The sequence below is a fragment of the Octopus bimaculoides genome, chromosome 13, assembly GCF_046866305.1.
Source record: "Octopus bimaculoides isolate indiv1 chromosome 13, ASM4686630v1, whole genome shotgun sequence".
In the NCBI taxonomy this organism is placed as follows: domain Eukaryota; kingdom Metazoa; phylum Mollusca; class Cephalopoda; order Octopoda; family Octopodidae; genus Octopus; species Octopus bimaculoides.
In genome coordinates this window covers 22,516,016-22,529,544 of record NC_142940.1, presented here as the reverse complement: position 1 = coordinate 22,529,544, position 13,529 = coordinate 22,516,016, and positions in this window count along the sequence as shown.

The following is a 13,529-nucleotide window of genomic DNA, read 5'->3' as shown; positions in this document are numbered from 1 at the left end:
AGAAGCAGACACACACACACACACACACACACACACACACACACATACACAGAGGCAGACAGACATACACACAGACAAACAGACACACACACACACACAGAGGTAGACACATAAACACAGACAGACAGACACGCACACGCAGAGGCAGACATATACAACACACACACACACACACACACACACACACACACACACACACACACAGAAGCAGACACATACACACAGAAGCAGACACATACACACACATTCGCAATTGCAAGCCAATACAGTCTGACACAACTTTAGAAAGAAAGGAAAAGGAGAGAGTGAGAAAAAAAGAGAGAGGGAGAAAGCTTGTGGTGGGGTGAGTGTATGTGCGCCTGTGTGTGTGTGTGTGTGTGTGTGAAAGAGAGAGAGAGAAAGAGAGAGAGAAAGGAAGAAAGAAAGTGACGAAGAGAAGTCTAGAGCTGGAGGGAAATCCTATAATGACATTCTGACGTTGTGTAAACAGTGTTTGTGTGTGTGGAGGGGTATAGACGCACGGGCTGCTGGGATTGATTTATGGTGCTCTCCACTACGTCCGACACCCTACTCTGCAAGACATGTCGCAAGATTTACGACTGTCATAAAATTCATAAACGGTTACGACGCCCACTTCAGACCTTGAGTGGTGGTGGTGATGGTGGTAGTTTATTTAGTTTGGGTGTAGTATGGTGATAATAGTGATGGTGATGGTGGGGTATTGAGATATTGTAAGGTAACGAGTGGTGCGGTTAAGTGTCCATGTGTGTGGTATAGTCATGGTGTTGTAGCAGGAGCCGTGGTTGTTGCGGTGGTGTTGTATAATTTTGATAATTCTTGGTGCTATTGTTCTTGGGTATTCTTAATTGGCTCCGAGTCAGCAGATTGGACTCCCAAAATGCAAGTGACTGAATAAAGCAGCAATTACCGGATCAGTTTATGTTGTAATCTTGTTTGGAAATGTCCACGCCTCGTCTGTTATCCATGCAATACTTAGGGTGCATTATTTCGTAAATTGAAATTGTGCCAACCAAACTAGAGAGAAGATACTTGCTCATGGTGCAGCGCTGTCCGACCGAAATCAGAACCACAAGATTGTGAAGCGAATTTGTAAACCAGACGTTCATACTTGCTATTATAAATATATAAATATATACGTATACACCAACAAACACAAATATGCATGCAAACTAGATTTATGAGTACAGAAACGCAATTGTGCACGTGCACAGAGACAGGCAGACACACTCGTACACGCACGCACACACACACACACACACACACACACACACACACACGTCTATGCATCTATGATTGTGTATGTGTGCTTGTGTGTGTGTGTGTGTTATTTGAGTGTAAGTGCGTGTGTACGGACGTGTGAATATTTTTGCAAAGAGAGAGAGAGAGAGAGAGAGAGAGAGAGAGAGAGAGAGAGAGATAAAGAGAGAGAAAGAGAGAGAGAGAAAACAAGAGGGAGGGACTGAGACAGAGAAGAAAGAATATATATATTTTTTTTTCGGTTCAATCCCACTACGTGGCACCTTGGGCGAGTGTTTCTACTATAATTACAGGTTGACCAAAGCCTTGTTTGGTAGACAGAAACTGAACGAATCCTTCATTATTTACATTTGACGGATATATGTTCTCATCTTTTTTGTTAACACGTTTCGGCTGATATACCCCCCAGACTTCATCAGGTGTCTTAGGGAAATTTCGAACCTGGGTTCTCATTCCTAAGGTCTTCTTCTTCTTCTTCTTCTTCTTCTTCTTATTATTATTCAGGTCACTGCCTGGAATCGAACTCGGAATCTTGGGGTTAGTAGCCCGCGCTCTAAACTACTACGCCATATGTTGGGTTGTGTTTCATATGCCGGAAGAAACTTCAGGGTTTAGAAGACACACAATCCTAACACCGGTGCTGACGAAATACTTTTGCCGATATAATCTGTACTTCTTAACACTATTTGTCTAAACGAGATGATTTCTCATGACGATTACTGCAGTTTATGGCGTTTACGCTGCACATCTAAGTTAAGTTAAATATACAAATTAATGTGCGTGTACATATGTGTGTGTCTGTGCGCGTTTGTGTGTGTGTGCGTGCGTGTCCATATGTGTGTGCGTCTATGTATATATGCGGTAATGATGGTAGACAAGGATTTGCAACCATGATAATTATTAGTTGTGGAAGTCCTGCAGAGAAAGTAATAAGTTGAAAAGCTAGCCATCTGAATCCTTGAGTTTGCTTTAGAGGGAGCGATTTCATTTGATTACACCCATAGAAGACGAAGAGGTGGGTACCGGCGTGTTTTGTGTATAAGGCCCACTAGTTACTAGAAACGTCGTTATTTCCAACCATAAACGCAAAAGCATGCGTTTGTACACTTTTGCGCCTTCCAGGGTTATAGTCAAACGAAATAGCACCCGTTAAAGCGTACGGGGAGGGGGGGGGGGATCATCCGGCCACGTATATGGTTAATGTTTTTCATATATGAGGGAAGAGCACTAGCAAAGAGTAACATGAGCTTATCAAAGTAGTTAGAGAGGGGTTCAATGGAACAACTACAGACAAAGACAAGGAGGCGATCGAGATGATTAGCTATGAGAAAAAATGGCAGAATTACGAGGTGTATTAATAGTAGGGTCAGTAGAAGCGCAAGGAGTAGTGCAAAAGAAGAAATTAGTACTTTAATAATATGGTTGTAGGGTGTGTAAACCTTTGGTAACCTATACTTTGGTAATCTATATTGTTGAGCTGTTAGAGAGTTTCGTGCTGGTGCAGGTTGTTCCGCTGAACCACAGCAGTCTTGCTTAGGATATGACATCAGTACGGCTTTGAGTGTGTTGAAGTGCATAGTGTTCATAAGTCGTGTTGTTCAATCGTTCATACCGCGTTTTAAATCTCCTTATATCCTATATCATTCCCACTCAACAAGTTCACAACTAAGGATCATCAAGATATTATTTATGTTGTCTTTTATATATTCACTTAGTTTTAGTGAGTCCAAATCTTGATGTCATTCATGTACTAAACTCTCGAGTTATCCCATCTCTCCCCATTTATTTTCCTTTCTTTTCACAGTGCCTGCAAATCGTTTTTACTTATTAACTCTTCTTTCTTTGTTTTTACATTCTTAGTACTTGATTTCAAGTTTTGCGTACCGACTTTGATATTTTGAAGTTTCCTTTATGATTATGTCTCCAAGACATGTAATCTATTTGGTAATACATTCTTGAAGCTTATTTAGCAGACTAGACTGTTCATAACATTTTACGATATTACTGTACTATTGTTTCTTAATGTTATGTTACTTGAGATTTTTTCACGGTGGTTTTCTAGCTACCTCATTCCTTTTATTTCTGCTTCACATTTTCTGTTTCCAAATTACATTTATCGTTGGTACATTATTTCTGTCGCTGTTGATTTATTTTTTAATAACCCCACTGGCTATTTGCGATACCAGTACCTGATTTGGCATTGACATTTTATGTACATCGCAAGCGGTGGAATCATTGCTGCTTCTAGCTTTCAGGCGTCTGCTATTGACAAGCCAAGTAAGGCCGAAATCACTTGATCTGGTAGTCTCAGCAGCGGTGATGGCAGTTGATTACCTCCCGCTAGCGATATAAATAAGAGTGCTTATAGGCATCACCATATAAGAGGTCCTCCCATGGTAACTATCACGGTGTTCTGTGTTTTAACACAACATCCATTTTAAGTGAGGATAAACATTACCGTTTGGCATAAATAATACTTCTGTCGCTGTTAATTATATTGATTTTCCTGAAGTTGTAGTATTGTTGGCCGGTGACCATTGTTTCTTTTTGAATAGCATTGATTTGGTCTTCTGTACATTAATTTCTACACCGCAGACCATTCATTTGTCATTTACTGTATTGACAAGGTTCTATCTACCATTTATACTGGAAGTTAACGAGCCAGTGTCTTTTGCATATCTGGTAATGTTCATACATTTTGTCGATACTCCTTCTTTATATTGTCTTCTATTTCTCAAAAGATCCCAACGTAAAAATTAATTAGACTCGAGAATAGACATGCCCTTGCCAGACCCTTCTTAATCTTAAATTTTGATGTTTTTACCACTTCAGTTTTAACAACCACCATTTTCTCTCAGTATATTATAGTTATTAATTGGAAATTTCTTTTACACATATCGTGCGTTTTGATAAACAGTAGATCAACTGTACCTGTTTTACTCAGTCAAATACCTAGATATAGAGTAGCAGTTAAATGCAAACGATTTAATTTATGTTTAATGCTCCTCCACGTTTGATTTAACTAGTCCTTCACGATTTCCCATTCTTGGTCTAAAACCCCTTTTCACTTGATTTACCTATCTATCCTTGATGTAACGCTTAAGTGTAATGAGTCACGTGATTAAACTTATTTGGCAGTTTCGAGTTTTTGTTATTTTACGTACTGGAACAAAATTAGATTGTTCCATGTCGGTTGGTATATAACCACTCTCATATATTACATACATTTATCTATTATAGAATTTAGGTGGTATTTATCTCACGATTTTAATATTTTTGTTGCTATCTCATCTACTCCAGTTGCCTTTTCTACTTTTCATTACCTTTATAGCAAATTCGAGATTGCGCAAAGGTGGTCACTTCTCATATCGTAGAATTTGTTTGTTTTCACCCTATCTAGGATACAAGCTGCTCACATTCAAACAGTATGCTGTCGTTCTTGTTCGTAATGTTACTACTTTGTTTACTTATGTGCTTTGCTGTGTATAGTCTCACTTCGATTTTTGTTAGTTGTTATCTTTTACAACTTCTTAGCATTGATCATTCAACTATTTATATTTTGCTTATCTACATTCAGAAAATATCTATTTAGAGTGTCATATCGATCTTGACCTAAATTTTTGTATTCCTTCCCATTTCGAAAGAATTATTACGCTATCCATCTTAAATTCATCGATGTTGAATTATCTCAAGTCATAGCTGCGTTGTTTAAGACCAGTGTAGCCATGAATGTCTTGAGGCTTGTTTTGTATATCGTTAAAATTGCAAAATTACCTCAAGCTATGTTTGACGAAGGAAACGATTGGTGCTTGCATGTAGAGCTAATTCCTTTAACTTGCTGTGGAATGGTGGCAGATTATAGCACTGTCTAGACAAGAAGGTTCAGCATCTGAGAGGGGTGAATGATGTGGAACGGTAGCCGTTGATTAAGAGCTTGATAATTTGATTGAGTTTGGTGGAGAAAGTCGTTGTGCGTGGTGTTTACAATATACATATGAAGTAATAACAAAAAGAACACTAACAGTTGAAAACCGATGGAGAAGTGTGTGCAGTAATGAACAATGTTTCAGTGGAGGATAGTGGGATGTACGAAGTACTTTTATGTTGAGAAAAATCTTGAATCTTTGATTTTATAAAATCATTATTCAGACGACCACTTTCGTGTGCGAATTTACCATATTCTAATAATCCTTTCTATCAGAGGCACAAGGCTTCAGATTTTGAGGTGAGGGGGCAAGTCGTTTAACTGGTACTTATTTCATCGACCCTGACTGTTCTCGGTCCCTTTTAATAATAACTTACATTTGTTTATAGCATATTCTATGGGAAAACAAACTTGAAATTTGACACCGAATCTATTATGTCGCTGAAATATATTTTAACTAAAATCATGATAATAGAGAGGTTTAACACTGTGACAATAAACATTAAAAAAAAAAGAATAAGGGCTAAGAGTGAAATGAAATTTCTCAGCAATTTTAGCTTTCTGAGTTCAAGTGTATGTGAACTAATAAGAAAAATCGTTGATAAAAATGATGAAACGTGAATACAATCGTGTCTTCAATTAAGAAACATATTTAAAAATAAACAGTAAACAAATATCTTGATCTATTTACCGTCATATTTCGCCTTTGTTGGGGCCAAATAACTAGCTACATGCATTAATTAATTAACTAATTAAACTTAAATAAATTGAATAATTAATTAAATGACATTGAAATAAGTTAGACAATTAATTAAATGAAATAAATAAAAACGAAAAATTTTAATATATATATGTATATATATATATATATGAAAAACTGTAATGAGATAAAAAAATCTATATACTTATATATACGAAATACATGTGCATATATCTACATAAATACATAAACACATGCATATAGTTTTTATACGTGTATTTTTATATGTATGAGTGTGTTTATGTTGCTTATATAAAAAGAAGCCCGTTACTGTTTTATTAAGATCTACGAACTTTCTCAGCCTATGGGTTAAAATTCTTTAAAACAAACTTATATATATATATGTGTATATATATATAAATATATATATATATATATATATATATATATATATATATATATATATATATATATATATATATATATATATATATATATATATATATTGATTGATAGATAGATAGATAGATATGATGTGGGTCGGCTCCCCTGCTTGCAATATATAGCGGGAACCTGCTGGAGGAGGCGTCCTCCTGGGGGTTAAAATGATAGTAACATAGGTTCCAACGGAATAGCCATGTTAAAGTCGTGATAAACATTACTTCTGAGTATAATTACTGCTTTCATTTCTTATAGAGATTTCTTATTAGCTACTTAGCTTGTTACAAGATCAGTGACCGGTTGTAACCTATTTTTCTATACATTGCAAACTAGAACAAACTACTGCTATCACTAGCGGACGCGTATCCACCACGGGGGTGGGACAAATAGCTCGAAACCGTACGGTCTGGAAGATTGTAGTGGTTCTCTCCTCTGTTTAGCAATGTATAGCGGGTGAAGATTGCATTGATAACCATCTAGCTGCAGGAAGCATCCTCATGTAGTTAAAATGGTAGTTACGTCGGTTTCTACAGAACAGCCATGTTGAAGTGGCGACAAACATTATATATATCTTCTTTTATTCTCTTACTTGTTTCAGTCATGTGATTGCGGCCATGCTGGAACAACACCTATAGTCGAGGAAATCGAACTCAGGACTTATTCTTTGTAAGCCTAGTACTTATTCTATCGGACACTTACCGAACTGCTAAGTTACGGGGACGTATATACACCAAGCGATGTTGGGGGACAAACACATACACACACATACATTCGTATATATATATATATATATATATATATATATATATATATATATATATATATATATATATACTAGCTGACGCACCCGGTAATTCTTTTTGTGGGCTTATCTTTTTGTGCATTTACAGAGAATACCGAACTGTCTTACACAGGATCTTGTTTTTAGGAAATCTCAATAAGTTAAGAATACTCAAATTGTGAAGTCAGTTATGTAATAACATGAAATTAGTTACCCGATAGTAAGAATTCAAATAAAGTAGCCCCGAAAAGGGCTTTAATATGTTCCAAGGTATATAGAACTTTGGAGGAAATGCTAATAAGATATGTATACTAAAATCGTGAAGCATGTTACGTGATAACAGATTAATCAGATATGAGATAATAACAATTCAAAGTAAATAACTCTGAAAAAGGCTTTTGTGCGTTACCAGAGAATATTACCCTCAGCGGCGCTAGTGTTAGTATATTCGTGAATAAATCACTAACCGAAATAAGTGGATCTATTGTTTTGGAAAATACTATTTAACTGTTAAAGCGTTGGATAAACTGGATAAATTGCGAAAATAACTCTAAAGGTTCAAATACGAAGAAATAAGCATGCTCAATTTGATTTATACCAAATGAGTTAGGAAAATGAATGGGTTATTTCCCTTGGCTGTTAAAAGGAATATATATATGCGTATGTATGTATATATGTGTATATGTATATGTATTTACATGTATATATATATATATATAGGTGTGTGTATATATATATATATATATATATATATATATATATATATATATATATATATATATATATATATATATATATATATATATAGTGTAGTATATTGCCACTTAAGTGTGGCTGACCCCTAAGGGTGGATGTTACTGTTGCTTTTAGCCCCAGGAGGACATCTCCTCCAGCTGGCTTATCGACACACGACTGTGTCCTGTTTGCCAAGGGTAGTTATCCCTCTCACCAACATCTGCAGCACGAACGGATCCGGATTTCAGGGTTATTTCCCTTCGTCGGCGTCCGATAGCCGCTGACCTTGGTGAGAGAGACAAAAGCCTGGCAATCTTATATCTTCTTTTCAAATGAAGGACACAGTCGTGTGTCGATAAGCCAGCTGGAGGAGATGTCCTCCTGGGGCTAAAAGCAACAGTAACATCCACCCCTAGGGGTCAGCCATACTTAAGTGGCAATATACTACACTTTATCGTGCAGTTACTGTTAATACTTCATTTAGAGAATTAACATTGCTTGTTTTCACCTTTTCGATATCAGTGAAGAATTTCACTTGAAAAGAAGATATAAGATTGCCAGGTTTTTGTCTCTCTCACCAAGGTCAGCGGCTATCGGACGCCGACGAAGGGAAATAACCCTGAAATCCGGATCCGTTCGTGCTGCAGATGTTGGTGAGAGGGATAACTACCCTTGGCAAACAGGACACAGTCGTGTGTCGATAAGCCAGCTGGAGGAGATGTCCTCCTGGGGCTAAAAGCAACAGTAACATCCACCCCTAGGGGTCAGCCACACTTAAGTGGCAATATACTACACTTTACCGTGCAGTTACTGTTAATACTTCATTTAGAGAATTAACATTGCTTATATATATATATATATATATATGTATATATATGTGTGTATATATATATATATATATATATGTATATGTATATGTATTTACATGTATATATATAGGTGTGTATATATATATATATATGTATATATATATGTATACACACACACACACACATATATATATATATATATATATATATATATATATATATATATATGCATATATAGATGTATATGCATATAAATATATGTATATATATGTGTATATATATATGTATATATATGTATATGCAGATATATATGTATATATGTGTATATATGTGTATATACATATGTATACGTATATATAGATGGATATGCATATATATATGTGTGTGTATATGTATATAGATATAAGTATATATATATATGTGCTTATATATATCTATATATATCTATATATATATATCTACATATATTTGTATATATGTATATATCTATGTATGCATGTATGTAAGTATGCATGTATATATATATATATATATATATATATATATATATATATATGGGAGAATATACAAATGATATCAACAGACGAGGACAGGTGGTGTAAATAACAAAAGGATATATTAGTATGACGCTCGGGAATACGGAAAGTCTTTGACGTTTCGAGCTACGCTCTTCAACAGAAAGAATACGGAGACAAGGAGAAAAACACGGAGATTAGAGAAGACAGATTAGGAACATCCAGAGTACGAAGAGACGGTAGGTGAAGGAAAGTAAGGTAAAAAAGGATGATAAAGGAGGTTTACAAAAGTGGAAAAGTTCAAAAGTTTTTTAGACGTCGTGGTATATTGAAGCGATTTCCAATCAGAAGATGGCTCCAGTGTAATCCGTGGGTAGGAGAGGTGCAGCCGGAGGGCATAAAGTTCAGAATCAAACAGTCCAGATCCAGAAGGAAAGAAGGTAGAATCCAAAAGTTGGTAGTGTGTGATGAGAGGAGACAGGATTAGCTGGTGCGACCACGTGAGCGTGTATTATATGTGGGAGAATATACAAATAATATATATATATATATATATATATATATATATATATATATATATATAATTTAGATTCAAAATTGAATGTGGCACTTAAGTTTAGGCACCAGAATATAGCATGGTATTATCCAAACAATTCCAAAAACAAGGTGCATATGCTCACATATTATTTGTATTATTACATGATTGAACGCACGCGTCCTCTTTGCAAGTAAGTTTTAACTTTATATTTCTTACGCGACTCTATCTATCTTTGTATCTTTCTCTCCCTCTCGTACTTCCTTCTGTTGTTCTTCGCCTCTCTCCTTCACTACTATATCTCTCTCTTCCTCCCTGTCTCTCGTTGCTCACCTATATTCAACTTCCTCCCCATTTATTCTCTCTCTACCACTCTTTCTCCTTACCCCTCGCTGGTCACATGTTACCGGCTACTGCTTTCTTCTTCTCTCGCAAGAACTTTCTTCTTCTCTCTTCCTTTCAGTTCGTCACTTCACAACGTTCAGTATACATATTTTATTCACGTCTGGCTTTACAACCCTTCTTGTTTATTTTCACTGTTTCGTTTTCCTGTCATGTTTTCCGTTCGTCACTATATTCCCCCGCATTACAAATTTCATTTAAATTTGTTTCCGCAGGAAGAGCCATTCTAACAATGTGTCCTGTCCTAACACTTCCAAACGCTTAGTTTTAGAATGGTGGCAGCTGATAAAGGAAATGTTCTCCATGTGGCCAGTGTGTGTTTTCTCATTAACTCATGTTTCCAAAGGTGAATTATTCAAACCCCAAAGAATTCCTCTCAACACATGGCTATGATGCTCTCCCACTACTTCTGCTCGTGATCAGAGATTCACATACCGTCAGCCATTAAGCAACATGCTCAACTGATTAACAATTGACAAGCAAATCTGTGGTATTCAGCAGAATATTTGCTGTAGCCCATCTTTTATACCAAGACAAAATAATGTACATGCTAACACTTCCAATGAATTAAGATCAGAAGCCATGAGAGACACTGCCTGGTACTGCATCCGGGCAGTTATTATTATTATTATTATTATTATTATTATTATTATTATTATTATTATTATTATTATATGTTTGACTTTTGCTTTGTATTTATACAAGTTGGCTCCAACTCTCACCCAGAGACCTCAAGAGACAAGTTAGAAGTTCTTGTTGGAAGTTCTTCAATATAATGTCTGGCCTATTCGCATCTATCTTTCTGGCTGTTTGAATGGTGAAGTTCCAAACGAGAGAGATGTGATCATTTTCAAGCACTGGAGGTGGTTTCAGTTTTTATCATGGGCAGGTCCAAGTCTTCTTTTTCTTCTTCTTATTATCATTATTATTAAGGCGGCGAGCCGGCAGAATCGTTAGCACGCTGGACGAAATGCCTTTCATCCTTTCGGGGTCGATAAATTAAGTACCAGCTATGCACTGGAGTCGATGTAATCGACTTAATTCCTTCCCCCAAATTTGAGGTATTGTGCTTCCACTAGAAAGGATTATTATTATTATAGTTGTTACTGTTATTATTATTCAGAAGAGGTATTGCTTCGGTGAATCGAGTGTTGCACTACGTCACAAATGTTTTACGCTATGAATGCAATACGCATATGGCCTATGAATGCAATATACATACTTTTATTCATAATTCAGGTAAAGGGAAGCTAATGGCTTTCTCTACAAGTTGTATCACATTTATCTCCCCTACATGAGGAGGTTTCTTTGTTTTTTTTAATTCTTAAAATATGTTTTAAATTGAAAAGATTCGAGTGAGCTAAACTGAGATATATAGCGAAGAGAAATTCTTTAAATAACGCAAGTTCTACTGTTGGGGAAGGCAGCAGTACTTGTTATTGTTCTTGTAAGGGAGGCAACTGTTATTGCTGTCCTTATTGTTGACATCGACGTCGTTGCTTTTGCTGTCACACCTGCCTACCACATTTTATTCTAGACAACATAATTTCACACTCACACTATTTCTCATTCAGCCTGATTGCTAGCTATTAATCATACATTTATTGTTTACTATATTACATATCATTAGAAGATTTTCTAATTATTATTATTATAAAATTGTCTGAAGGCGACGAGCTGAAAGAATCGTTTGCACGCGAACAAAATGCTTTGCAGCATTTCGTCCGTCTATACGTTCTGAGTTCAAATTCCGTCAAGGTCGACTTTGCCTTTCATTCTTTCAGGATCGATAAATTAAGCACCAGTGAAACACTGGGGGTCGATGTAATCGACTGGTCCCCTCCTACTAAATTTCAGGTTTTGTATTTTATCAAGATGGTGAGCTGCCAGAATCATTAGCACGCCGGACAAAATGCTTAGGGGCATTTTGTCCACCTTTACGTTCTGAGTTCATATTCCGCCGAGGTCGCCTTTGCCTTTCATCTTTTCGGGGTCGAAAAATACGTACCAACTGTGCACTGGGTTCGATGTAATCGACTTATACCCTCCCCATAAATTTCAGACCTTATTATAAATTTGTCTTCAACGAAGTAAGCACCACAACTATCTTGGCTGCCACGTCACACTGTAATTATACGAGCAGCTTTCTTTCTATACAGCATGTCCAGGCTGAATCATTGCTCCAAGTAACATATCATGATCTTTTTACTGTATCTCAAGTACATACATCATGTACCTCTGCTTATATACATTCAAGATATCAAATATAATGAACTATTTGTCACACATAACATGTTCTATGAACATGCATATACCAGTCATCACTTATGTTCAATTTTCCGTAAACATATGAGACACAATAGTGCGTGACACGTATCAAACTGTTTGATACCTGCCATGAACGAAACACTCGGCCGTTGAGCCACTTTATAACTTCTACCGATTAAAAATAACACACACATTATAGGCGCAGGAGTGGCTGTGTGGTAAGTAGCTTGCTTACCTACCATATGGTTCCGGGTTCATTCCCACTGCGTGGTACCTTGGGTAAGTGTCTTCTACTATAGCCTCGGGCCGACCAAAGCCTTGTGAGTGGATTTGGTAGACGGAAACTAAAAGAAGCCTGTCGTATATATGTATATGTATATATGTATATGTGTGTATATGTTTGTGTGTCTGTGTTTGTCCCCCCAACATCGCTTGACAACCGATGCTGGTGTGTTTACATCCCCGTAGCTTAGCGGTTAGGCAAAAGTTACCGATAGAATAAGTACTAGGCATCCAAAGAATAAGTCCTGGGGTCGATTTGCTCGACTAAAGGCGGTGCTCCAGCATGGCCGCAGTCAAATGACTGAAACAAGTAAAAGAGTAAAGAGTAAAGAGTATTTACTCATGTTTTGAGTTCTATTTATCCTGTTTGGACTACCAAACAGGAATATATACAAACACGCATACACTTGTCCTTGTTATTGTGTACATGCTAGGTACCATACATGTTCTACTCGTTATACTTGTGCTAGACACTACCTACTATATTCTCTTTCTTGAACACGTACTGTACACCTCATAATATGTTCTGGTAGTTATATACCCTTTACTTTAATACATAGTATAAACATACACTTTACTACTATACTCCATGCAATATGTCTGGACTATAAGAAAAATGAATCACTCTCAATCAAACCAAAATTCTAATCATAATATAACATACTCGGACAGCTATACTTCATTGCATACAATATATCTAGTACATCATATTACAGACCATACTCTGTGTCCTAACTATAATGCTAAACCGTACACAATAATTTTATATCACATCAACATACATTATGTGTCTGTAGATCTCAACCTTTTTTTCACATATATTTCAGTGATGCCCTCTTCCGTCAAGTTTATAGACTT